Below are 27,485 nucleotides of genomic sequence, written 5' to 3'. Positions count from 1 at the left end.
ACCAAATTAGAGTGGTGTTTGACTCCAGTGCTCAGTATGAAGGCATCTCCCTAAATAGCCTGCTCCTCACTGGGCCTAATCTAAACAACAGCCTTATAAGAGTACTGATTCACTTCAGACAAGAATCTGTCGCAGTAATGGCCGACATTCAACAGATGTTTCATTGCTTTATTGTGAGAGAAGACAGCAGAAACTACCTCAGATTCCTATGGCACAAAGACAACGACGTCCGCCACAAGGTCATAGACTACAGGATGAATGTGCGCGTCTTCGGGAACAGCCCCTCACCTGCAGTGGTCATCTATGGACTAAGACGGACAGCACGGGAAGGTGAGAGAGAGTATGGGTCTGATGCTCATCTATTTGTGGAAAGAAACTTCTATGTAGATGATGGGCTGAAGTCTCTTCCCACAAGTGAAGAGACTATTGATCTGCTCTCTAGGACTCAGGAAATGCTGTCAACAGCAAAACTTAGGGTACCGTTACACTTAGCGATGCACCAGCGTTCCCGATCCTGACGTCCTCCCGCCCGCGTCCACGCGTCACTCGTCGGCGCCACAGGAAGCCCAGCAGGAAGCGCCCGACGAGAAATGATCCAGGACCTTCTCGTGCGACCAGCGATAATCAGCGGGGGAGCCGGTCGGAGGTAAGTATCATACATAGCGATATCGCTAGCAATATCGCTGCTACGTTACAAAATCGGTGACTTTACAGCGATATTGCTAGCGATATCGCTATGTGTAACGGGGGCTTTAGACTCCACAAAATCATCTCCAACAGTGAAAAGATAATGAAGGCATTTCCATCTGAGGATCACGCTGCTGGTGTAAGGGAGCTTGCTCTGGGTTCTGACATTCCTCCCATGCAACACAGCCTCGGTCTGCTTTGGGATATTAAGCAGGACACGTTCACTTTCCAGGTGTCAGCTTGTGATAATCCTTTCACTAAACAAGGAGTCCTATCTATGATCCTCTTGGGTTTATTGCACCCATCACCATTCAAGGCAAGATACTGTTGAGACAGTTGACCGCCCAGAGTACGGATTGGGACACTCCGCTACCATCCCAGAAACAACAAAGGTGGGAGGCGTGGAAGACATCTCTGAAGGTCTTAGAGCATTTCCAAGTCCCACGTTATTCCCCAGGCACCCTTTCAGCCACCATCAGAAGAGAAGTCCACATTTTCTCCGACACTTCTACAGAGGCTATAACTGCAGTAGCCTACCTGAAGACTTTGGAAGAAGGTAACAAGGTGCATTGTTGATTCATCCTCGGTAAGGAAAAACTAACCCCGAAACTTGCTCACTCTGTTCCAAGACTCGAACTTTGTGCTGCCGTTCTGGCAGTGGAGTTAGCTGAAGCTATAAAGGACAAAATGGAGATTGCTATTGATTCATTTACCTTCGACACAGACAGTAAAGTGGTACTTGATTACATCTATAACAAACAAAACAATTTTATGTCTACGTCAGCAATAGAGTAGAGCGTATCAGAAGCTTTTCTACCCCTGACCAGTGGTACTACGTCCCTACTGACGTGAATCCAGCTGACCAAGGGTCAAGACTCACCGCCACATCTAAACTCAATGACAACATATGGGTGTCACCTCCAAGGCTCCTGTACAAGGATTCCAGTTCAAGAGACTTCAACAACATTTACGAGCTGGTGGAACCAGAGTCTGACAAAGAGATCAGACCAATCATTTCTACTCACTACACTTCTGTGTTGCCACAATTGAAACTGAGATCTCTCCGCTTTGAGCACTTCTCAAGATGGTCAGCTGTCGTGCGGGTCATAGCTCGTCTTATTCACATCACTCAGTCCTTTGTCGGTAACAAGACATCAGAGTGTTGTGGCTGGCACATGTGTAGAGGACACCCTACCGTTGCTGATATCAGACATGCCGAGCAATTCATCATCCGATGTTTGCAACAGAAGAATATGGACACGAGATTGACAGTATCACAAGGGGTACTAGCTTGTCTAAGAACAGTTCTCTGTTTGAATTGAACCCAGTGATCGATCATCATAGATTGCTGAAGGTGGGTGGTCGTATAGAGAAGTCTGACCTAGGTGATAAGGAGCAGAATCCTATCATCATCCCGGGTCGGCACCATATCGCTATGCTGTTGGTCCGTCACTATCATGAACAAGTGCAGCACCAAGGACGACAGTTTACCAAAGGCATTATAAGGTCTGCTGGCCTATGGATCGTGGGGATGAAGAGACGTGTCTCCTCAGTGCTTCATAAATGCATTAAATGTCAAAAATAAAGAGGAAAACAACATCAACAAATGGCAAATCTTCCAACAGACCGGCTAAACACAGGCCAGCCATTCTTGTACATTGTGTAGATGTTTTTGGCCCATGGTCGGTTGTTACAAGAAGGACTCGTGGTGGAGCTGCAAACATTAAGCGGTGGGCCGTATTGTTCACCTGTCTTAGCATCCGAGCAGTTCACATTGAGGTAATTGAATCTATGGATTCCTCTTGTTTTATCAATGCCCTCAGAAGATTCTTTTCTATCCGGCGACCCGCCAAGCAGCTCAGATCTGACTGTGGAACTAACTTTGTGGGAGCGTGCAAGAACTACAATTGGACAACTTTTTGACTGACAATGGGTGTACTTGGGTGTTCATCCCTCCACATTCCTCGCATATGGGAGGATCCTGGGAACATATGATCGGCATTGCTCGAAGAATCCTAGATTCGATGTTGCTGGATCACAAGTTACCCCTCACCCACGAAGTGTTGGTTACCTTCCTGGCCGAAGTGTCTGCTGTGATAAACACAGGACCATTGGTACCAGTAACATCGGATCCTGATGCACCAATGATCCTTACTCCTGCTACACTTCTTACTCAGAAGGTTGGAGCTGCCGCAATTCCTCCAGAGAAGTTTGTGGATGGGGACATTTACAAACGTCAGTGGAAACAGGTACAACACTTGTCCAATGTCTTTTGGCACCACTGGAAAGCCGAATACTTGCACTTGCTTGAAAGCCGTCACAAATGGCAGACTGCAAAACCTAATCTCCAAGAGAGAGACCTCGTCCTCCTTAAAGATAAAGAAGCTCATTGCAACGACTGGCCAATGGGTCTTATTACCAAGGTTAATCCAAGCATTGACCGGAAGATCCGTAAGGTAGAAGTCAAGGTTAGGAAAGGCGGTTCAACTTGTATTTTCTTTTGTCCAGTCACTGAGCTTGTGCTACTTTTACCAAAGGAGGACATCATATGAAAGTCGTTGGTTATGGACACAGCTCAAAGCAGGGAGCCTACTGCAATATATTCCTCCAGCTGTGTTGGAACATTCTAACATTTGAACTTTCTCCAGCAGATCATTAGGTTGGTGGAAGTGTTTGTACATTGCGGCTTCCCCAATCTGAAGATGGGTTTACATTTGGACTCGGTCTATTCCGCTGTTGAGGACTTCATGCCTCCAACTGAAGATTGGACCATGCCAATTGGACTACAACTGTTGTTGTTATTACTTGCATGCTTGTTTCCCTTTGTTTTTCAGGTTTACAGTGACATCCCCAGAGGACATTATAAGAATTATGAAATCTAAAGATTTCAGACGGGGTGTGTTATGTCTCATGAATGAGACATTTTACAGACTATCCTGTACATTTTACAAGCTGTATTGCAGTCTGTCATATTGTTTATTGTTGCTATGTGTTCCTGTGTTTTGCATAGCTAAATCCTCCCTTTCCATCAAGTTTGTCTCTTCTGTCTGCCTGTCTCCCTCTTCTGGGTGTGATGTCACTTCCTTCTTCTCCCTGTGTCTAAGTCTCCATCTTGACTTCATTAGAGGCACATGTGCTTTCAGCTTGTCTGAAGAAAGTCTTTTTACCTGCTGCTGTTTGTATGCATTCAACAAGAATCCTTAAAGGAATCAAAGTCTCTTCTGGATTCTTCATAACATGTGTGCCTGCAGCTGAGTTAAGCTATCTGCGACCATCGCCAATTGAAAGTAAGGTGAAGAGATCCAGCATCTCACAGAGCCATATTTGCAGCCACAGGCTCCGGGAACAGAATAGTCCCTTTAAATTGCACAATGCTGCCCTAGAGTCAGGCTCACAGTCCCTGGGGGGCAAAATTCATGGGAAAAAAAAAGGTTCCTGGGGAGATGGGATAAAGTCCATGGGACATGTGTAGAGTCCATAGAGGCAGAAAGGGTTCAAAGTCCCTCACTCCAGCAGGGGGATACGCAACTGTACATAAAACAACTTGGAGGGTGGGGGGGAACACAAAACTTCGGCTATCCTGGCCAACATCCAGGGATACCTGGCACAATCAGGGCCACCTCAGGAAAGAGGACCAGTTACTTTCTCATTTTCTCTTTTTGTGCAGCAAACACAACTACAAACTTAGTCAGAGTTGATCTTTTGTTTCCAGGCCACCATGTTGGATGCTGTACCTGCCTTCACACCCAGGTTTCCCTTGCTCCATACCATCCAACAAAGGTGGCTGATTGGGGGCCCTGTGATATGATCACTGTGGTCGGACTACTGGACACTTCAGTCAGGGCCGCCCCTTTGATGCTGACGGTGAAGGATGTACCCTGTCTCCCAGCTGTTCTTCCGGGTCCGTTCTGTAAGGCCAAAGTGCGCGCGACTTGGAAGTGTCAGAGTCCTGACTGAGAATTCCTCCAGTTGCAGCTGAGTGGCCACCTGGGGATAACAACCTTCCTTGCTCTGCTGCCTGAGGAGGATTTTCCTCCTATGGATGGATTATGGACACTGCAACCGCATGCCACCCCCACAGTCCATCTTCAGTGAAGTTGAGGCAATCTTCTTGCCAGCAGCATGTAGGGTCCATGCGGGTAAGGAATCTGCATTGAGACATACTTTGTCACCAGTGACCGCCTGCTGTATGAACTCATACCCCCTCGCAGAGGCGAAATGCCTCACAACTCTGTGTCAGCCAATTGCTTACCTCACCGCCTCTAGGATGCTTCAACTGGGCCAGCACCCACTTCTTCTCTCTTTCTTCCTTTGGATGACTGCTGCCAACCATTTAGCATTAGCAGGTTCTGGTGCAGGGGTCTCCTCCACTAGCATTCATGTCAAGGGGGCAGGAGCTGCTCTCTGTGCTGGGATCTCTCCAGTGGGTTGAGTTGTACTTACTGCGAAGGTCGCCACCATCGCTTTCAGTCGCGTTGCTGAGCAGCAGGGTTTTGGCCATACCGACATGGCCGTTTCTGCCTGGGGGTCAGGTTTGTCCCCAGGTACCGGCCAGAGAACCTCGGTCCTGGGGGTCGGTTCTGGGTAGCGAATCTTTCCCGAGGGTTTGGGTAGTTCGTCCAATGGACCCAATTCTCCCGGCCGCATTTCCTGCTCCAGAGGCTTCATCTTTCTTTGCCATTCAGCCTGTCCAGGCCAACCACAGAGAGCTGCATTGTGGAACTGTTCCAATGCGTCCTGCTTGCTTTCACTTCCTCTCTCCAACAATGGCACTGGCCTGATGTTCTGAGGGTGTACTCCTCCATTGCTCCACCCTTCCTAGACAGAGCTACTTCTGACTTACATGCCCATTTGCTGGGAGTCTCTGCCCATTTTCTATTGACTTTCTGCAATGGACGAGGTTTCTTCTTCCGTTGGGGGCGGGCACCTCTCAACACAGGCTGGCCTCTCTGGACAAGCCACTTCCCAGGCTGGATGTATTTTCATACTCATTCACTTCTCTTACTCCCACGGGTGGGTCTGTCTTTCCATTTCGTGCCATTCACCACCATCGTGCATCCGATACTCGGTGCAATCTTTGCTTTCACTGGATCCTTCCCTACATCTGACAAGTTTTCTTAATGCATGGACTGATTCTGCCAACTACACCAAATCTAAAGCTGCCATGAGCAGTAGGCATGACCAAACTGCTGTCCGGTGTGGGATGCATAACAGTGGGGTGGAAAACAATGTCCCAGTGTGCTTTCAGGTGTGGGGTACATAACACTCACTTGTAGGCCGCAGGCCTCCACTGTGTTTACGCCTCCATACTCAGGAGATGCTGTGCACAATTCAATTCAGAGAGCACCAAATGCATTGCCACAAGTAAACATTTACTTGTCAGTGCAATTTCATCAAATGGTAAAGCGTGGGATAGGACACAGCAATTTTTATTCCTTCCATTCCTAGCACAACACATCTATCATTCGTTCCTCCTTGAGTATTCTTCTCCCACTGGCTATGTTAACCCCTGGAATCTACCTTCCCGTTCGGCAGTGCACCCAGGATCCTTTACCTTGCATCTTGGCAGGCCCCTTCCCTGTCCATCATTATTACACATGTGTCTGATATTTGGGTGGGGAGTGTAACAGTACTCTCAAAGCAGCTTACATTTGCTTGATGACCCTTAAAGCAGTGTTTCTCAACTCAAGTCCTAAGGATTTTGTTACGAGTGTGCCTCGCCAACCTGGGAGACCTGGAGGTAGAAGATCACTGTGTATTGTGAATCGCAGATCTTCCATTTAGCTTGTGTAATTGGATCCCATATTAAATTAATTTGGTTTCCTTTGGTGCTGAAGAGGTTAACAACCCTTTCTATGCTGGTCAGAAACATGCAGCTCCATTTCAGCTGCTTCTCATCTGGTCCTTAACTGTTCCTGTTAAAGGGAATCTGTCACCCCTTTTTTCGAATATGAGCTGCTGGCACCGACATCAGGGGCTTATCTACAGCATTCTGACAGGGCAGAGCAGTGCGCCTGCGCCGGAGCCACGACAGGCAGCAAAGAAGAGGACTTCACCGTTAGAAGATGGAAGTCGCCGGACCGGACCGCACCGCAACACCCATCGGACCGGACCTCCCCCCGGTGAGTATAATCTAACACTTTTTTTCTTATCCTTCAGGTTACATCGGGGGCTTATCTACAGCATTACAGAATGCTGTAGATAAGCCCCTGATGTCGGTGCCGGCAGCTCATATTCGAATAAAGGGGTGACAGATTCCCTTTAATTATGGCCAGACCCACTCTGTCCTGCCAGTGAAAAGTCTGCTTCTTTGCTGTTAGGAGACACTGTGCTGAGTAGGATTTCGTCCTTGCTATTGGAGATTTGTCTTCCTGAGCTGTGTGTTACAGCTAAGTAGTTGAAGTTTGGAGTTTGAGTTGTGGTGTTCATTAAGTTGCTGTTGAATGTGTGTGTTTATATCCTCTTCCCTTTTCCCATTTAGTTTATTCCTCCCTGTCTCTAGCCCCAGCGGCTAAACACAAGTTAAAAAAGTAAATAAGAGTAACAGGGTTTTGAAGGACTCATTACAAATGCGATCAGATTATGTTTTTTTTTTTAAATTCCTTTTGTTTTCCAGAAGGCATCAAGAAATCCTAAAATTTTGTGATGCCGATGAAGTAACAGAACTACCGGACAAATGGAATGTAGAGCAAATCATTCTTACATAACTTTACTTTATATGTATAACTCTCCCCTTGTAAAGAAATGAATCGAAGGAGGTGAAAGTAGAGTGGTCTACAAACCACAATGTAATGGAAAAACCCAATAGTTGGTGACTTTATAAAAAAGCTCTTGAAAGAAAGCAACCAAGACTTTTCTTCTATGTGTCAAAAGGGGTTAATTAGTTTGAACACAAATATATTGCTTATTTGAAAAAAGAAATCCTCCCATCTTGGAATTTGTCCTGACAGTGATGAAGTCAGTCGCCTGCATCAGTAAAGTCTAAGCTGGAGACAGGAGAGTCAAGTGAGAGGATTAAGCTGGAGTGCTGATCTGTAATTTAGTGACTGCTAGGAAAGCTCATGGAAAATGAGTCTGGTGGCTTGAAGAGGCCGGTGTCCGCAGGTGTCTGAGCCACAGATTTACCCTCTGCACAAAACATATGTATTTTGTGCCCTGGCAAGTGTAAATTGGGCCTCTTGCTGTAAAGTCATAAAGATCACTTTTTAATCAACACATCACTTCTATGGGCTGGTTGCAGGTATGCTGGCACTAAAATTTTATCTCAGACAATCTATTCATTAGCGCTGGCATCCCTTTGTCTCTGTGCGGCTGTAATGTCCAATAAGTAACCCCTGGAATGAAAAGTCCATAGCATGTTATTTTCTTGGATGGAAAGATTTATTTGTCAAATGTAAGAAGCAGAGGTGAGACTGACCCTGTGTGGAGCATAGCTGATGGGGATTATAACCATCACTGTTCTCTGTAGAAAGTCTACATGCTGAGTTTCAGGGTTGCTTCTTTTTATTCTAACACTTGGCACAGGAACTGTTTTCATAAATCATGCATTCAAGATATAATGGGAGAGACTTATCAAATACGTTGTTAGTATTCTGGCTCTATTTGCACTAAAAACTTCACATACATGACTTACGCCACATTTATCATGTGTTTTAGACACTTTTTGACCCTCATTCAACAAGTAGGCCTGGCTTAGTGAAAATAAAGCAATGCTTAGTAGGAAGGGAGTGTGGCTTAAAACGTGGCAAAATTTCACCAAAATGTTGGTCTAAAAATTGGTGTACGCTAAAGGACCTGTCACACTAAGCGATATCGCTCTAACGTCACTGTTTTTTGTGACGTTAGAGCGATATTGCTAACGATATCGCTATGTCTGATACTTACCGCCGACCGCTCCCCTGCTGATTATCGCTGATCGCGCGAGAACGTCCTGGACCGTTTCTCGTCGTCAGCTTCCTGCTGTGGCGACGAGCGACGCGTGGACGCGGGTGGGAGGACGTCAGGATCGCCTCGTCTGACAGGTAAGTAGCGACCCCCGACCCCTGCTATGTCGCTGGTGAGATCTGCCTGTGTGGCAGCTCACTAGCGACCACTTAGCGATGCACCAGCGATCCTGACTGCGTCATATCGCTGGTCGGGATCGCTGGTGCATCGCTAAGTGTGACAGTACCTTAAGCCAACCAATAGGTGTTGCATAGTTAAAAGAAGCACCAAATTTATACTCCAGCATGATTACGGCTGCCACCAGGCTGGTAAATTACTGCTATTGCCACATCAGTACAAGTCAGATAAAGTGATTTTTTTTTTTAATGGCAATACCAAGTACCAGTATTTTTCAGTATAAAATAGTGTGTGCAGTAATAGTACCTCCTATTGGAACAAAATACTTCTGATTTGTATTTTAAGAAAACTCCCATGGATCAAAAGGAGAACTCTTCACTACTCTCGAACTTACACCCAGTACAAGAAACAATGTCCAAGAGTTGAAGGCAGCAGAGATAGGTTAACACTTCAGCTCTGATTCATCAAAGAAACCTGGAGTAAAACACTTAGAAAAGATGCAAAATTTTTGTGCAAGAATTTTCCAACCTTTGGCATTTTTATGTCAGTTTCGTACCAAATGTCACAAATCTTACTATAAGGTTTGTCGCGAGGCACACAGAGGTGAGCACAGCTTTTAAGAATTGCCTGAATTAAGAGGCATCAGCCTCTTAAAGATGCACTCTCATCAAAGTTTTTATCCCCTTAATATATGGTAATCATCATATTATATAGCACTCGGTAATTACAATTGCTCACTTTGCCTTTTTAACCAGCTAATTGTTGTTTTTTCTCTGCTCTATGTAGAAACAAGAAGTCGCTTTTCCCTGCATTTATCATTCCCCTCTTCAACCCTCCTGACCCAGATGCTCCCTCCTCCTCCTCCTCCTGCCAGAGACTTTTACAGTGACTCATGAGTCATACTCCCGTTTCTATACAGAGCTTGGAAGGAATCAGCTAATCAGATGCTGGTTTCTGCTAATGAGTATAATGGGAGTCAATGAGAAATCCGAGCATTTTTATACTAAACTTTGTGATGAATGGAATGTGAATAGGGCATCAGGAAGACCCCTGGAAGAATCTCTGACTCCCAAATCGCTGCTGAGAAAGATGCTGTCACATTTTTACTCCTCTTTAAGAACTGACATCAAAACATTCAAAGTCGACCAGAAATTGTAGTTTACAGGAAAAAAAAGCTAAGAAACTTTCTTTCCTGCATAATGACTTATAAATAAGTCACAATTTAAAAAATATTTAAAAAATAAATAATGTAAGTAAATCAAAGTTGAAATTTTTATTAAAAAATAGAATATTTCAGTGTAAATTATGAAGGAATCAAGAACTGCCAAAATGTGATGGAAGAGGGACTCAGATACAGCCTGTATTAGACATAAAGGAGGGCCTCACACACATTTTGTTCAAAATGTAATGTAGTCATACTCCTAGACTCATAAAGGCTGTGCATTAAGTGCAAAGCCTGCCAAAAATTACAAGCAGGGTCATCCATACATCCTTGAAGACACAAACTCTAGTACAGAAATCAAAAATTGTTTGCAAAGTATAGTTGTGGCACTCCTAAACTCATAAAAGCTCTGCACAGTGCAAAGCCTGCCAAAAATTACAAGCAGGGTTATCAATACACCCTTAAAGACACCAACTGCAAAACCTCTGAAATATTCTTAAAGTGCCGTTGTAGTATTCGCACACTCATAAAAGTTCAGCACAGTGCAAAATGTGCTAAAAATTACAAGCAGGGTCATCCATACACCATTGAACGCACCAACTGTAGTGCCTCATTCAAATATTGTGAGCAAAATATAGTTGTAGTACTCCTACACTAATTAAAGTTCTGCACAGTAAAAAACCTGCCAATAATTACAAGCAGGGTCATCCATACACCCTTGAAGGCACCAACCGTGGTACCTTATTCAAATACTGTGAAAACGTGTAGTAGTGGTACTTCTACACTCATGAAGGTTCTGCATACAATGCAAAGCCAGGAAATTATAGGCAGCCTCATCCATAGACCCTTAAAGGAAACATCTGGCAGGCCTCATTAAAATATTAAGAAAGTGTAGTTGATGTGCAGCTACACTCATAAAGGCTATGAACAAAGTGCTAAGCCATGAAAAAGGATAAGGAGGGTAATACAGTCATCAATAGACCCTTGAAGGCAACAAATGGAGAGCCTCATTAAAATATTTTGAAAGTGTAGTTGATTCACTCCTACACTTGAAAAGGTTTTGCACACAGTGCAAAGTCACGAAAAAATATATAAGTAGGGTCTTCCATAGAATCTTGAAGGCAGCAACTGGCAGCCCTCATTGAAATATTGAAGATTAAAAACATTTTATGTGCTGCTGTTATATGGTGGTGTGGAAAATATGGGGATAATCCAAGATTTGTTCATTTTGTCAGCACCTTCTGATAGAAAAAGCACCTGTCTGTTTTGACTCCCCTGGCCCTGACAGCACTAAAGACAAGATGCTAGCAGCAGGGCCGCACAACAGCTCCAAGGCATAGAGAGACAGCTCATGCCAGGTGTTCAGCTTTGAGACTCAATAGCTGAAGGTCACAGAGGAATTAGACAGCATACTAGTTTTATCAGCCAGGTATTGTTTGACTATCCTTAAAAATTCCCTCCTTGTCATAAATACCAGGTTATCAGGGCCTGGACACTGGGATGGTGTCATGAAATTAGCCTAGGTCTTTGACAATGTACCCCTTCCTCTGCTGTGTGTCTCCCTTGCCTCTCTTCGGTTGGGCAAGAAAGCTTGTCCCTGTCGCTTGTGTTGTCTGATGGAAATTTTTCCTCAATGGCCCTCTGCACTAGCACCATTTTATTAGATATCTCAGCCTCAGGAGAGATGCAAGGTTCTCCTTGTAGCATGGGTTTAGCAAGGTGAACAACCAATACTCTTTTTCTTGGCCAAGATGAATGTAATGTGGGAGCCATGGAAAGGCAGCGGTACGTAAGTCTAACATGTGTGCCGAGGTTTTTACAGCCAACACTTCCCTGTCTCCACCATGATGACTACTCTCCATCTCCTGGTCCACATTCCCCTTCTCAGCCCATGCATGTAGGAGAGATGGGACGAAGTTTGTGTGGGCACTAGCCTCTGTTGTGTGGGTACTAGCCTCACCCAGCTCCTGTTCCTACTCCTCCTCAACATTCATGTCCTCATTGTTACTGAATCTGCGCTGAGCAGATGAGGCTGGGCTGGGTATAATCTCCCTGTCTCATGTCGTCCTCCATCTCCATCTGGTTCACAAGGAAAGATTCATGTTTAATTGTCAGCAGCGACTGCTTAAGTAGGCATGTAAGAGAATGCCAGGGATGTAGTCATGGCCGAGCACTTTGGTGTATCTGTGCCCGGGCCTCCTCTCACAGGAAAACAGCATTCATTAACCAGCGTACCAGTGTCTTCTCCCACTGCGCCATCAGGGATACCACTGTGGAGCTCGCAAGAATTAAGACACAGTCCGGTTCAAATGCAACATGTGAAACTTTACTTGACTAACTAGGCAGCACAATCTTGTCAGTAACAACATCAACAGCAAGTCCCATGCCGTTCTCATCCTGCTCTTTCCCGGTACTCAGTTCCACATCCTCCAGTACATTATGGGGTAATAGCTCCTTAGGTGGTACCACAGCATTCTCCCTGTTCAGACGCACTGTGCTTGGAGATTCTCTAGTCCGTTTCGCCCCTGTCCTGAGAGCATCGGCCCATGCAATAATCTGCCATATGTTGAACAATCTGCGCCCTGTACTATTCCGGACCGCTTCCTTTCTCCAGCTATAAACTGCTGCAATCCTGCTGCTTGATACCATACTTCTGTCCTAAATAGAAACACGAGCACCAGATTTAGTATTTATATATAAAAAATTATATATGTAATACAATATCTATAAAAGTTTTTATAAGCATCAATAAAATCACGTCTCAATGACCATAAAAATGATATACTACCACCAGTGTTCAGTGAAAGCAGTGAAACAACTAAAATTACAAAAACAACCAAACAACTGAAAGACCAAATGATCAGGAAAGCCAAGCAAGATATAGTTAATGATATGCCTTTATTGATCAGGTGGCAAATATTTATAGCCAAAATAAAAACAATGTGCATGTAAGGGGACAACTTACATAATTATAAGAAGATATATAAAAGTAGACCCAATTATATACAATTTTTCCACGTATTCCACAAATAGTGTTAGTGTCCAATAAAGTAAACATGTGCAAAACAGCAAAGGAAATATCTCAAGTAATGCCTTAAGCAATGAAAAACAAATGAACATTAAACTTGCAAATATTGCAATACCAAAACGACCTTATGTTTTGGATCAAGGTCATGTTGGAAGTCCAAGAATGTCCCATGCGCAGCTTCCAGGTTGATGAGTGCAAATTTGCCTCCAGTATTTTCTGATAGCATGCTGCATTCATCTTTCCTTCAACGTTGATCAAATTTCCTGTGCCTGTGGAGCTCACATGTGGCGCCCCTGAGGCTCAGTCGCCACAGAGATACTGCACCTTCTCCTAAGGTGTCGTTCACCACCAATTAGGTAGGTTGGGAACTCCTTTCCACACTCCAACACCTGCATCCCGCACACAGGATAGTTCAGTAGGTCCGCCTAGCAGCTTCAGGTTGGGGGTAGCAGAGCATCCTTCGTGGAACCCTGCTTCGTAACACGACATGTGCTGGGAGGTGGGTGGAGTTAATATAAAAGAGAGGGAAAGTTGAGGATAGTAGGTCAGTCTGACAGGAGGTCAGGCGAGAATGAGTTCAGTTCTGAAGTCAGTTTAGAAAGAGTGCTGCAGCTGCCTCAGTGATCTGAGCCAGCTGGCACGGGAAAGAGAAGAGAAGGAGAAAGACGTAGACCTGCAACCTAAGCTTCCATAAGAGGGTGAAGGAACAGCGCGGAACAAAGGAGTAGGAGAACAGAGAGGAGTTGTGGGTTGGAAGAGGAACCCTGCCTATAGGTTCTCAGCGCAAGGCCGGGGCCCAGTCCCCGAGGTTGTATGGACACTTATGGTTCTACAGCAGACACCGGTGGAGTAGTTGGCTGTAAATGCACTACTCCCATCCAAGACTTGGGACACAACAGCAACCGATTTGCGAGCCAGGACTCTGAGAGGAGTCCCCGATAGAGGCTACAGCTGTCTGTCATACAAGTAAGGTTCTAGGGACATCTGACAGGAGGAATTCCAGAGAACTACGGTACTGGAGCTCTTCACATTAAAAGGCGCAATAGAGAAGTCATTCAGGAAGGCACATGTTGGTGGAGTGTTGGAGAGGAGAACCCTGACTTGCCCGGGAGGTTGATTGAGTCTCTACCCCGGAGGACACGGCACGAAGGCGGGCACCAGTGGGTACCACGAACTGTAAGTAAAGCTTTGAAACTACAAGCCCTGGTGTCCTCCATTCATTTGTCGCTAACACCTTCAGCACCGCTACATCTGGGTACCAGCATCTATACCATTCTGCGCCTCTCCTCATCCATTGCACCCTCACTGCCCTGGGACTACAGCTCCACATGTGGGGAGCTACACCATCTTTGCTGCACCACACCATCAGTCCCAGTGGATCTCCATGCAGCGTTGGCTCAACATCTTACTTGCCAAACACCACGGGTGGCGTCACGAACTATTCAAATAAGCTATAACACTATTGACATCACCGCAATTGATATTGGGCACCCAGGGCCACGGACCGGGTCCCCGCTGCTGTGACATGTCCCCCTGACACTGGCCTGGTACCGAGTACCCCGCTGCCCTGGGTGTGAGGGGCGACCCACACACATCCCCAAAACATCAGCGATCCACCTGCGTGCTTTACAATAGGAATGGTGTTCCTTTCATCATAGGCCTTGTTGACCTCTCTCCAAATATAACGTTTATGGTTGTGGCCAAAAATTTCAATTTTTTGTCTCATCACTTCAAATTACCTTGTTCCAGAAGTTTTAAGGCTTTTCTCTGTGCTGTTTTGCATACTGTAGGTGAGCTACTTTATGGTATTTGCACACTAATGGCTTTCTTCTGGCGACTCGACCATGCAGCCCATTTTTCTTCAAGTGCCTCCTTATTGTGCATCTTGAAACAGCCACACTGCTAGTTTTCAGAGAGTCCAGTATTTCAGCTGATGTTATTTGTGGGTTTTAATTTGCATCCCGAACAATTTTCCTGGCAGTTGTGAAGAAGATTTTTGTTTTCCGTTTGTTAGTCACAGTTTGAACACTGCTGAATTGCATTATCAATTCCTTGAACATCTTTTTGTATCCATTTCTGTTTTATATAGTTTAACTACTTTTTCCCATAGATCCATTGACAATTGTTTTGCTTTCCCATGTTCACAATCCAGAAACATCAGTGACTGGATGAAAGATGCAAGAGTCTGTCTGGATCCCAGAAACTCACTCAGCTTTTATACACACACACTGATTACAAGCAAACAGGTCACAGGTGAGGATGTTACCTTTAGTAGCCATTCAAACCCATTTGTGTCAACTTCTGAGCATGTTATCAGGCCAAAATCACCAGGGTAAGTGAACTTTTAATCAGGGTTATTTGGATGTTTTGGGTTGTCATTATGATTTAAAAGGAGAAAACACAGTAGTTTGATAATAAATGGCTTCACCCAACCACTAACCAAGAGTGAAGAAAAAAATGTTGGTGTTATCATTCATTTTCTCTGAAAAAAGGCAAAGAAAGCAAAAATTCTAGCCGGGGTATGTAAAATTTTGAGCACAACTGCATGACAATAGTCAATTTTTGAACAACCAAATTTGTACACTTGTAGAAGGCAATTTTGTTTTATGCCAAACCAGCAAAATTTCACAAAATGCAGGTTCTACCATATGACTGTAGTCAATTTTTTTTTAACCAAAAATATTTTGTGAACTGTACCAGGCCAAGCGTTTTTTAAAATTTTTAATCCACCATAATTTTATGCAAAGCACATTAAACTGTATGGATGACTCTTTGAATCCACAAAAAATTTTGGAAGGCTTTTTGAGAGTTTTATACACCACTGTAATGTAAAAATAGCTAAGATAAACTGCATGGATGAATAATTGAACCCATAAAAAAATTTGGAAGGTTTTTTTTGAGTTTTATTTACCACCATATTCTAACAAGAACCTTGTTAAACTGTATGGATAACTAATAGAATCCATAAAAAAATTTGGAACTATTTTTAGGTTTATACATCATCGTAAAGCTTGGTGCAGGAATATATAGCTAAGTTTTGTCTACATTATTTGGCTACCATTTGTGTATTTACCTGATGGATTGAAAAAAGGAAAAATATTAATCTCAGGATTAAGAAAAATAAAAATATAGTTTATTCCATCTTCATGTTAAAAAAGTCAGATTGTGAATGAGTGAAACGTGACCTGTTACGTTGGACTTTTACCTATACCCACTGAAGTAAGCTCTATGCACTACTTAGATAAATCTTCATCTCTCACACAGATATTATAGCAATATACTGTTATGGGTGACCAACCTTTAGATGCACTTTCGTCTACAGAAATACTAGGTTAATTGTGTGTCATTCTCCTATGTGGTCTGTAATAATATGGGTGTGTAGCATTTGTCCTGTCATCATTCTTTGTGATACATCTGTGATGATCTACTGCCTATAGACACCGTTACCGTACCAAAATCGACATACCTCTGCCATATAAAGCTGCCGTCTTTATTTTTTGAACGGGGAATTGCTTCCATCTGTCTCTGAACTGAAGTAATTAGCCATTAATGGAAATTATACCTGGTTATTTTGCAGTAATTGAAAGGTTATGCCAACATCACGACTAGAGAGTGGAAGCAATGAATTCCGCTTGTACGCAGAGTGTCGTGGTTTGCAAAATGTGACAGCAGAATAATGGAGCTCATTCCTCTCTATTGTATATCAGAGTGATCATCTGAATTAGATACAGCACAATGTACGACTCCGTCACTTCCTCAGTGTGTGGCCACAATAACTGCTTCAAAAGATAAGTGCTGTAATTTTGGAGATGTCGACACCAGTGCTATGTCTTTGGAAATAATGACATGACAATTTGCCTAGTCCACTGGAGCAAAGCCTTCACAAATGTTGAAAAATTGGTAGTGTAGTAGTAATAGGAACACTACACAAGCGACTAAAGCCTAAATGCAAGTACTTTTAAAGTAGCAGTGTGTGCCAGTATGCACTCCGATGGAAAAGTCCCAAGGAAGCTCATGTGTCACTTGCTGCTTTGTCCATCTGAGAGATAAAGAACATTGTATGGCTGCTTAGTTATCTCCATGTGACCATAACATGGGAATTGGGCAACAGAATTGTCGGATAATGAGTTGTCAGCCAACGACTGTCAAAAGTTTGTTTGGTCCTGTTTCACAAGACTGACATTATGGGCCATATTTCCTGTCTGACAAAATATCGGATCACACCCGGACCAATGTTATGTGCTATAGGACCAGGGGTGGATTAAGGGTAGCCAGGGCCCGGGGCAGTTCAGACTCTGTGGGCCCCCCTCGTCACGTGACGGGGGTCACGAATCGTAGAGCCACACTCTACATAGAGAATAATGGGGCCTCCAGCACCGACCTCCACCCGCAGAGCCACACTCTACATAGAGAATAATGGGGCCTCCAGCACCGACCTCCACCCGCAGAGCCGCACTCCACATAGAGAATAATGGAGCCTCCAGCACCGACCTCCACCTGCAGAGCCCCACTCCACATAGAGAATAATGGAGCCTCCAGCACCGACCTCCACCCGCAGAGCCGCACTCCACATAGAGAATAATGGAGCCTCCAGCACCGACCTCCACCCGCACTCCACATAGAGAATAATGGGGCCTCCAGCACCGACCTCCACCCGCAGAGCCACACTCCACATAGAGAATAATGGAGCCTCCAGCACCTACCTCCACCCGCAGAGCCACACTCCACATAGAGAATAATGGAGCCTCCAGCACCTACCTCCACCTGCACAGCCACACTCCACATCGAGAATAATGGAGCCTCCCGCACCGACCTCCACCCGCAGAGCCACACTCCACATAGAGAATAATGGAGCCTCCAGCACCGACCTCCAACCGCAGAGCCGCACTCCACATAGAGAATAATGGAGCCTCCAGCACCGACCTCCACCCGCAGAGCCACACTTCACATAGAGAATAATGGAGCCTCCAGCACCGACCTCCACCCGCAGAGCCGCACTCCACATAGAGAATAATGGAGCCTCCAGCACCGACCTCCACCCACAGAGCCGCACTCCACATAGAGAATAATGGGGCCTCCAGCACCGACCTCCACCTGCAGAGCCGCACTCCACATAGAGAATAATGGAGCCTCCAGCACCGACCTCCACCCGCACTCCACATAGAGAATAATGGAGCCTCCAGCACCGACCTCCACCCGCACTCCACATAGAGAATAATGGGGCCTCCAGCACCGACCTCCACCCGCAGAGCCACACTCCACATAGAGAATAATGGAGCCTCCAGCACCTACCTCCACCCGCAGAGCCACACTCCACATAGAGAATAATGGAGCCTCCAGCACCGACCTCCACCCGCAGAGCCACACTCCATATAGAGAATAATGGAGCCTCCAGCACCTACCTCCACCTGCAGAGCCACACTCCACATCGAGAATAATGGAGCCTCCCGCACCGACCTCTACCCGCAGAGCCACACTCCACATAGAGAATAATGGAGCCTCCAGCACCGACCTCCACCCGCAGAGCCGCACTCCACATAGAGAATAATGGAGCCTCCAGCACCGACCTCCACCCGCAGAGCCACACTCCACATAGAGAATAATGGAGCCTCCAGCACTGACCTCCACCCGCAGAGCCGCACTCCACATAGAGAATAATGGAGCCTCCAGCACCGACCTCCACCCGCAGAGCCGCACTCCACATAGAGAATAATGGAGCCTCCAGCACCGACCTCCACCCACAGAGCCGCACTCCACATAGAGAATAATGGGGCCTCCAGCACCGACCTACACTTGCAGAGCCGCACTCCACATAGAGAATAATGGAGCCTCCAGCACCTACCTCCACCCGCAGAGCCGCACTCCACATAGAGAATAAGAGAATAATGGAGCCTCCAGCACCGACCTCCACCCGCAGAGCCGCACTCCACATAGAGAATAATGGAGCCTCCAGCACCGACCTCCACCCGCAGAGCCACACTCCACATAGAGAATAATGGAGCCTCCACCACCGACCTCCACCCGCAGAGCTGCACTCCACATAGAGAATAATGGAGCCTCCAGCACCGACCTCCACCCGCAGAGCCGCACTCCACATAGAGAATAACGGAGCCTCCAGCACTGACCTCCACCCGCAGAGCCGCACTCCACATAGAGAATAACGGAGCCTCCACCACCGACCTCCACCCGCAGAGCTGCACTCCACATAGAGAATAATGGAGCCTCCAGCACCGACCTCCACCCGCAGAGCCGCACTCCACATAGAGAATAATGGAGCCTCCAGCACCGATCTCCACCCACAGAGCCGCACTCCACATAGAGAATAATGGGGCCTCCAGCACCGACCTCCACCTGCAGAGCCGCACTCCACATAGAGAATAATGGAGCCTCCAGCACCTACCTCCACCCGCAGAGCCGCACTCCACATAGAGAATAATGGAGCCTCCAGCACCGACCTCCACCCGCAGAGCCGCACTCCACATAGAGAATAATGGAGCCTCCAGCACCGACCTCCACCCGCAGAGCCACACAACACATAGAGAATAATGGAGCCTCCACCACCGACCTCTACCCGCAGAGCTGCACTCCACATAGAGAATAATGGAGCCTCCAGCACCGACCTCCACCCGCAGAGCCGCACTCCACATAGAGAATAATGGAGCCTCCGGCACCTATCTCCACCCGCAGAGCCGCACTCCACATAGAGAATAACGGAGCCTCCAGCACCGACCTCCACCCGCAGAGCCACACTCCACATAGAGAATAATGGAGCCTCCAGCACCGACCTCCACCCGCAGAGCCGCACTCCACATAGAGAATAATGGAGCCTCCACCACCGACCTCCACCCGCAGAGCCGCACTCCACATAGAGAATAATGGAGCCTCCAGCACCGACCTCCACCCGCAGAGCCGCACTCCACATAGAGAATAATGGAGCCTCCACCACCGACCTCCACCCGCAGAGCCGCACTCCACATAGAGAATAATGGAGCCTCCAGCACCGACCTCCACCCGCAGAGCTGCACTCCACATAGAGAATAACGGAGCCTCCAGCACTGACCTCCACCCGCAGAGCCGCACTCCACATAGAGAATAATGGAGCCTCCAGCACCGACCTCCACCCGCAGAGCCGCACTCCACATAGAGAATAATGGGGCCTCCAGCACCGACCTCCACCCGCAGAGCCGCACTCCACATAGAGAATAATGGGGCCTCCAGCACCGACCTCCACCCGCAGAGCTGCACTCCACATAGAGAATAACGGAGCCTCCAGCACTGACCTCCACCCGCAGAGCCGCACTCCACATAGAGAATAATGGAGCCTCCAGCACCGACCTCCACCCACAGAGCCGCACTCCACATAGAGAATAATGGGGCCTCCAGCACCGACCTCCACCCGCAGAGCCGCACTCCACATAGAGAATAATGGAGCCTCCAGCACCGACCTCCACCCGCAGAGCCGCACTCCACATAGAGAATAATGGAGCCTCCAGGACCGACCTCCACCCGCAGAGCCGCACTCCACATAGAGAATAATGGAGCCTCCAGCACCAACCTCCACCCGCAGAGCCGCACTCCACATAGAGAATAATGGGGCCTCCAGCACCGACCTCCACCCGCAGAGCCCCACTCCACATAGAGAATAATGGGGCCTCCAGCACCGACCTCCACCCGCAGAGCCGCACTCCACATACATGGCTGCTCTCAGTGCTCGGTGCTGTGCGCACAGGACCTGTGATGAGGTCACAGGAGGGGAGGAGACAGGGGTCACATGATCGGGGGCCCTGACACCTTCCCTCCTGTGATCTCATCACAATCCTTTGCACGCTACCAGCAGCATCAGCGTTCACGCTACTTGTAGATGCTGCTGGTAGCAGAGCACATAATGCCGCCCCCACGGTCACTCACTTTTAGGTGGGGAGAAGATGGAGTGCCATTGCAGCAGCCAGCAGGAATGTGGTGGGGGCCCCCTTAGAAGCTCTTGTGGTGGGGGCCCCGGGGCTGAAGCCCCGCCTGCCCTGCCTTTAATCCGGCCCTGTGCGGTGGTGGATTATAATGGGGCAATTTACTGGCCTGGGCTGTGGGCCCCTTAACCCCACTGGGCCCAGGGCAACTGCCCAAATTGACCTCATTATAATCCGCCACTGTATAGGACCATGCATATGTCAGACTGCTGCATTCCCATGTTTGATCCGATATTCAGATCGCACTCAGCCATACAAGTGCGTGAGTCCCTAAGGCCTGTTTCATACCTCCGTCATCGGCGGTCAGTTGAAATCCGCCAAAGGTTGAAACCAGCTGATCCGTGACGGACGGAAGTCAGCGGAGCACATAGGATGAAGGATCCGTGGGAGAAGTTATGCGGCCAAATTTAAAGCGACCGCGGCGGTCGCGAATTGCATGTAGATCGCGGGAGGTATCGCGGGAGGCGGAGTGCGAAATCGCGGGAGGCGGAGTGCAAAATCGCGGGAGGAGGAGCGCGATATCTCAGGAGGTGGAGTGTGATTGGGAGAGGGATATCGCGGGACGGGTGAGGGGAGAGAGAGAGATTTTATCGGCTCCCGGAGCGGCATTTATGGGTTAATGCTGAAATTAGCGGACCGTCAAAGCAAAAAAAAGTTCCAGGGTCCGTTTCATCCGCCCGGGAGCCGCTAAAATCTTGGCGGATCCGTAAAAAAACGGGTGAGATGGACGACCGATTTTTGGCGGATCCGTTTTTTTAAAAAATTTGGCAGATTTTGACTGAAGGGAAAAAACGGATGTGTGAAACAGGCCTAACACATCAGGTTTGGGGACCGTGACTTCCAGACAACCCTTAGGGAGCCCAAGATTGCTTTGTCTGACAGATTCTTTGGGGGGCATGATGAGTTTTGTTTTCAGGGAGGTCTGAATGCTTGTTCCTCAAGAACCGAGGAGCATCGGGTGGAGATAATTGTGAACCGGTTCCTATGCTACAAAAAGTGGTGGTTATTGCGTCTATATGCTCCGATCTTGAGAGAGAGGTTGTTGACGCTCAGGGGGACACCCCTGCTGCCTGTCAATTAGGTAAACTGTTTGTGCCTATGAATCTCCGTCTGAGAGTTCTTAGTGTACATCATGATATGGTTTTGTCCGGACTTCCAGGTAAAATAGCCACCACAGATCCTCTTACTTGCTTGATGCCAGCTGTGTTTTTTGACACTTCACAGCTGACATCAACCCCAAACACCATTACCCCAATTGCCACCTCACCAGGGTAATCGGGAAGAGCCAAGGCAAAGCCTCAGAATTGGTGCATGTAATGTGATGCACCACTTCTGGGGAAGCTGTGGCCTGGAGTTTTTAGGCTGGGAAGGAGCCAAATACCGGGAATCTGCCCAACCTGATAATATTGGACCACAGCTGTCTGCTTTATATTTGTTAATTACAAAAAATGGGGGGGACCCCATGTAATTTTTTTAATTAATTAATTAATTAGGTTAATACATGTACAGTAACCAACCCACACGGGACTAATTATATATCTCAGGGATATCTATCTATTGTCTATCTGTCTATCTATTTTTATGTTTGCACATCTTTAACACCTAAACATCTGTAACGCTCATTCTGCATTCTATTCCGGGGCCTAAGACTGGGTAACTATTCCCCTTTTAACAACTTCTGTATAGCTGTTTCAATTCCTATGCATGTGGCATATTGTCTCATTTTTCAGCTAAGTGCCTCTTAGATTTTTATGGTCTGTCGCTTAAAATGTTTAATATGCAATTGAAGTAAAATCCAATGCCCAGAATGACCATCTAGTTCCTTTTGACCCACTCACCGTGTTCACCAGCTACGCAGAAACAACCCTAAGAAGCAAAAAGTAAGCAGAAACAAACCTTTTTTTCCTAACAGCCGCAGTGAGAATAAACCACTTAACTCCTGACAATAAAGCTCAAATCAAATTACATCTAAACATCTCGAAGGGAAATTGGTTTAAGCAAGAAAAAACGACATGCAAACAAACTTCAAATTATCCTCTGTTCCTAGGTAAAATCTGATAGACGAGACACCGCAGTTCTGTGTGTAGCTTTATAATCTGCATGAAATGGCCTAAATATCTAGCTTAACCCTTACAGTATACTGTAAGGGGGACATCATGCTTAGCTTCTACATAGCCATAACTCTAGGAGGCGAAGGGGTGGATTACCCGCATCTCTGCAGGAGAGCTCACAAGCTGGCCTGTCAGCTTCTACATTGCCGAGATGTGCAGACCTGAAGAGATTAGCTGGTATTTGGGTCATCAGATTAACAATATATAACTGCAATAAACATTAGACATTAAAGGGGCTCTCCAATCCAACCTAGTATAGGTAAACATAACTATCTGGGGTTTTAGTTTTATATATGTATTTAGACAGTATATGTGCAGTACTGTGCCAAAGTATTATGCAGTTGTGGAAAAAAAATCTGCAAAATAGTTATGCTTTTAAAAAAGAAGTGTGTATAGTTTTTTTAATCAATTATCAGAAAAAAGTGAATGAACAAAAGATAAATCGAAATCAAGTCTATATTTTGAATAAACCTCTTTGCCTTCAAAACCACATTAAAGCATCAATTATTCTATGGATACTTACACACAGTTTTAAATGATTTGGCAGGGAAGTTGTTCTAAACATCTTGGAGAATTAACCACAGATCATCTGTGAATGTATGCTTGGATAAATCATTCTGTCTCTTCATGTAATCCCAGACAGTCATATCATCACTTCCAGGATTACTTGTTCTTTAATCTAATGATGGTTCTTAAAGACCTTGGCTGTATGATTGGGGCCATTGTCTATCTGCAGAATAAATTTGGAGTAAATCAAATGCCTCCCTAATGGTATTGCATGATGGGTAATTAATTACCGTATCTGCCTAATAGTAATGAGCGAATGTGCTTGGATAAGGTGTTATCCAAGCATGCTCGGGTGCTAACCGAGTGACTTCGGTGTGCTTGAAAAATATGTTTGACTCCCCGCAGCAGCATGTCTCACGGCTGTTCAACAGCCGCAACAGCAAACAGGCAATCCCTTTGTGTTGTGGCTGTGAAACATGAGACCTGCAGCAGCAGGGACTTGAACATGTTTTTCGAGCACACCAAAGTCACTCGGTTAGCACCCGAGCATGCTTGGATAACACCTCACGTTATAATGCTAATGAGCAAAATCAGCATATTATATGATAAAAAAAGTATTATCATTCATCATAGGAATCAGCTGATAAATAAACCATGAAAAATAGGACAGTCACAAAATTACACGAGAAAAACTCGAAAAGATGACCAAAAAAGTCCAACATGAGTGTAAAATACTTCAATTTATTGGACAAACTTAATTTCATCATAGTAAAAAATCAGTACATATACAAAAATACAAAAGACAGAAAGTATGCCACTGAGTGTATATGATACATATTGCAGCGAAAGGGAAGGGCAATGGACCCATGATTCGTCCGAAGAAATAAATTCCCAATAGCTATCAATGTAGCAAGGGGTTAATAAAATCTCCCAATTGATTACCTCAAAAGTGGCAGTCACGGTCCAGGCACCGACCCCGACGCACGTTTCAGATGGTTAATCCTTCATCAGGGCAGGGTTTCACATCACTACTGCCTATATTTCTCATCATTGAAGACACCAAGAAATGGGTAACATTGAGGACTGTAAATGCATTGGTTGACTAAGTAAACTTATTGCAGCAGATAAAACACACATCATGCTTACTTCCTTTCAGAATCTGAAGATCTCCAGCAGTGCCAGTTCACAACTGGCAGCAACCAGTGGGACCCAATCTACTGTTTGTTCAGAGGATTGCGGCTAAAAACATTAACTTCCACATGGAAACAAGGCTTAGGGTTCTACTATGCACAGAAGCATAGAAACTACATAGAAGAAAAATAATAATAGGAGTCTAAACTGATTAGTCAAAATTTGAATTATTTGGCTGCAACAGAACGCAGTTTGTTCACTGATGATTGAACAGTGAAACATGATGCAGGGTTCTTGCAAGTTTGGGGCTGCATATCCGCAAATTAAGTTGAGATTTTGGTCATGATTAACATTGTCCTTAACAAATACTTATCCATCATGCTTATACAATATTATCAAGGAGGCATCTGATTAGCTCCAACTTTATTCTGCTGAAAGAAAATGGCTCAAAACAGACAGCCAATTTCATTAAAGGGACTTTTTCAGCACAATATGACTGCTTAAACCAAATACATGTGCTCGGTGCTTCACAGTGGGACCAATCATTTATACAATATACACCTTCCCATCTGCTTAATTTCCATCTGTCTAAACCCTTCTGAGGCTTTATGAAGTCAGAGCTGTCAATCAAAGAAGAGGGGAGGGAGATAGTAGGAAAATAAGCAGGTGAGATGGTGTGTTTAAATGATTGGCCTCGCCATGATGCACCGAGCACTTGTACTTGGTTAGAACAGTCATTCTTGGATAGAACACTATTGGAATGGTGCCCCTGCGGGTGGTGCATTTTTATTTTATACTAGCTGAAGAGCCTGGCACTGCCCGGGCATAGCAACTAACTGTGGTTAGTTATAACAAATTATAATGATTATATCTATCTATCTATCTATCTATCTATCTAAAAATGAGTGTATGTGTCACGACTCACGATCCATTTTTTGGATCTGTCAGTTTGGGCTGCTCGTATATTAAACCTTTTTTCCTTTCAGGCCATCGGGGGTTAATATCAGTTTTTGCCGCTGGTGTTACTGCATGTTTAATTAGTCTGCTGGAGACCACTCCCACCTTCCTATATAAGGTCTCCTGGTACACCAGCTAGCTGTTGGTAATACAGTTCATTTGGAAACCAACCGTGGTGAAGACTGGACCTACCTGATGCAGAGTGGGTTCAGCTTTTCTGGAGCAGTGGTGATGCTGCTGAAGTGAGGAGCTATCAGGAGCAGTGGTGCTTCAGCTGAATGTTGTCAAGAGGCTAACTCTGCTGTCCAGGAGCATTGCACCAGAGCAAGCTAAGTTTTGTTTTTTTTACTTGCTTTAACCCCGTGGTGTCTGGTTTATCTTTCCTTTCGTGTTATTGGTGCAGTACACTTTTTTCACTGTCTCACCTCCTGGGGAGGGGGTTGGGGGTTTAGCTCAGGGCTAAGCAGGAGATAGGGACAGGTTGGAGACTTGGGCCTCACTACCAGCAAGTGTACCCCCAAGTTGAGGAAAGTCAGGGCACCTCTTTAGCCTCTGGGGCAGTTCAGGGGCCCAGGTTACACGTCTCCTGTTTTTTCCCTACTGCCCCGTGACGGTATGTGTGTGTATCAAGCCCCGCCCCTCATTATGATGTCATAATGGTTGCCATGGCAATGCTGATGTCGTAATAGGCTGCAATGGTGACGGTTATGTCATAATGGTTGCCATGGTGACAATGTCATAATAGGTTGCAATGGTGATGATGATGTCATAATGGGTACATAAGCACGGGACTATGGGATGGAGAAAGTGTGATGGGTATATGGGCACTGGACTATGTGATGGCGGATATGTATGATGGGTATGTGGGGACGGGACTATGGGATGGGAGGATATGTATGATGGGTATATGGGCACAGGACTATGGGATGGAGGATGTGTGATGGGTATATGGGCACTGGACTCTGGGATGGGAGGATATGTATGATGGGTATATGGGCACAGGACTATGGGATGGAGGATGTGTGATGGGTGAAGCGATGGCTGGGGGACCACCACCACAATGCAGGGAGACTATGGTACACAAGATGAGGTGCAAACAACAAAGGGTTAATTTATTTACAGGCAAGGAATGCAGTGTTTAGGAAAATGCAGAAACGGGTATGCAATGAAAATAGGCAATTTACAAGGATAATATTCTCTAGCTAAGGCCTCTTTCACACATCAGGTTTTCGCCGTCAGGCGCGATCCGGCGCTTTTGACAGAAACCGGATCCGGCGAAATGCAATGCCGGATCCGGTTTCCCCCCATTGACTTGCATTTGCGCCGGATCGCGCCGGATGGCCATGTGTTTCATCCGATTTTCGCCGGTGGCCGGATCCGGTTTTTTGGTCTGAGCATGCTCAGTAGCTCTGCCCACAAGACATATATAAAAGCAAGACAGTGGGACCCACAGCCACACCCAACATGCCACCCAAGAAAGCAACCAAGCACAGCAGGAGAAGGCAGGAGACCACTGCAGCACCATCAGCACCACCACCACCCCAAATGGAGCAGCAAATGGAACATGCTGAGGAGGGGAGGCCAGCAGCAGATGAGAGACGGTAATTATCAAATCCCCCATTCCTCCAAACTAGGGCTATTGAATATCAAGATATTCATTGGCCCTTTGTTTCTCTTTATTCAACAGCCGCCCAATAGATGCAGCAGCAGCAGCAGCAGCAATGGCAGCAGGTGGAACACCACCCACAGGCATGGAGTGTGGCCACCAGGAAGACAGCACATCATCTCCTGGGAGCCCTCCCTCGCATCGTCAGCGTTTGACGGTAAGTTTTTATTTCCAAAATCCATCATCTCTGTAATATATGTCTATTCATTGC

General features: G+C 46.1%; 1 long non-coding RNA gene across 1 annotated transcript; it reads right to left on the bottom strand.

Annotated features, from left to right (window-relative positions):
- Positions 1-12,214: 12,214 nt before the first annotated feature.
- LOC141091401 (uncharacterized) lies at positions 12,215-20,669 on the bottom strand. The gene is made up of 2 exons (XR_012232504.1): positions 20,494-20,669; positions 12,215-12,568 (listed from the first exon to the last, which is right to left on the bottom strand). It is a non-coding gene; the product is annotated as an uncharacterized lncRNA (long non-coding RNA).
- Positions 20,670-27,485: the final 6,816 nt, after the last annotated feature.

Source organism: Dendrobates tinctorius, unplaced genomic scaffold (genome assembly GCF_039654945.1).
Source record: "Dendrobates tinctorius isolate UK_male_01 unplaced genomic scaffold, ASM3965494v1 ptg000051l, whole genome shotgun sequence".
NCBI lineage: Eukaryota > Metazoa > Chordata > Amphibia > Anura > Dendrobatidae > Dendrobates > Dendrobates tinctorius.
The sequence above is the reverse complement of the archived record's forward strand: the minus strand, read 5'-3'. Positions and strand labels throughout refer to the sequence as shown.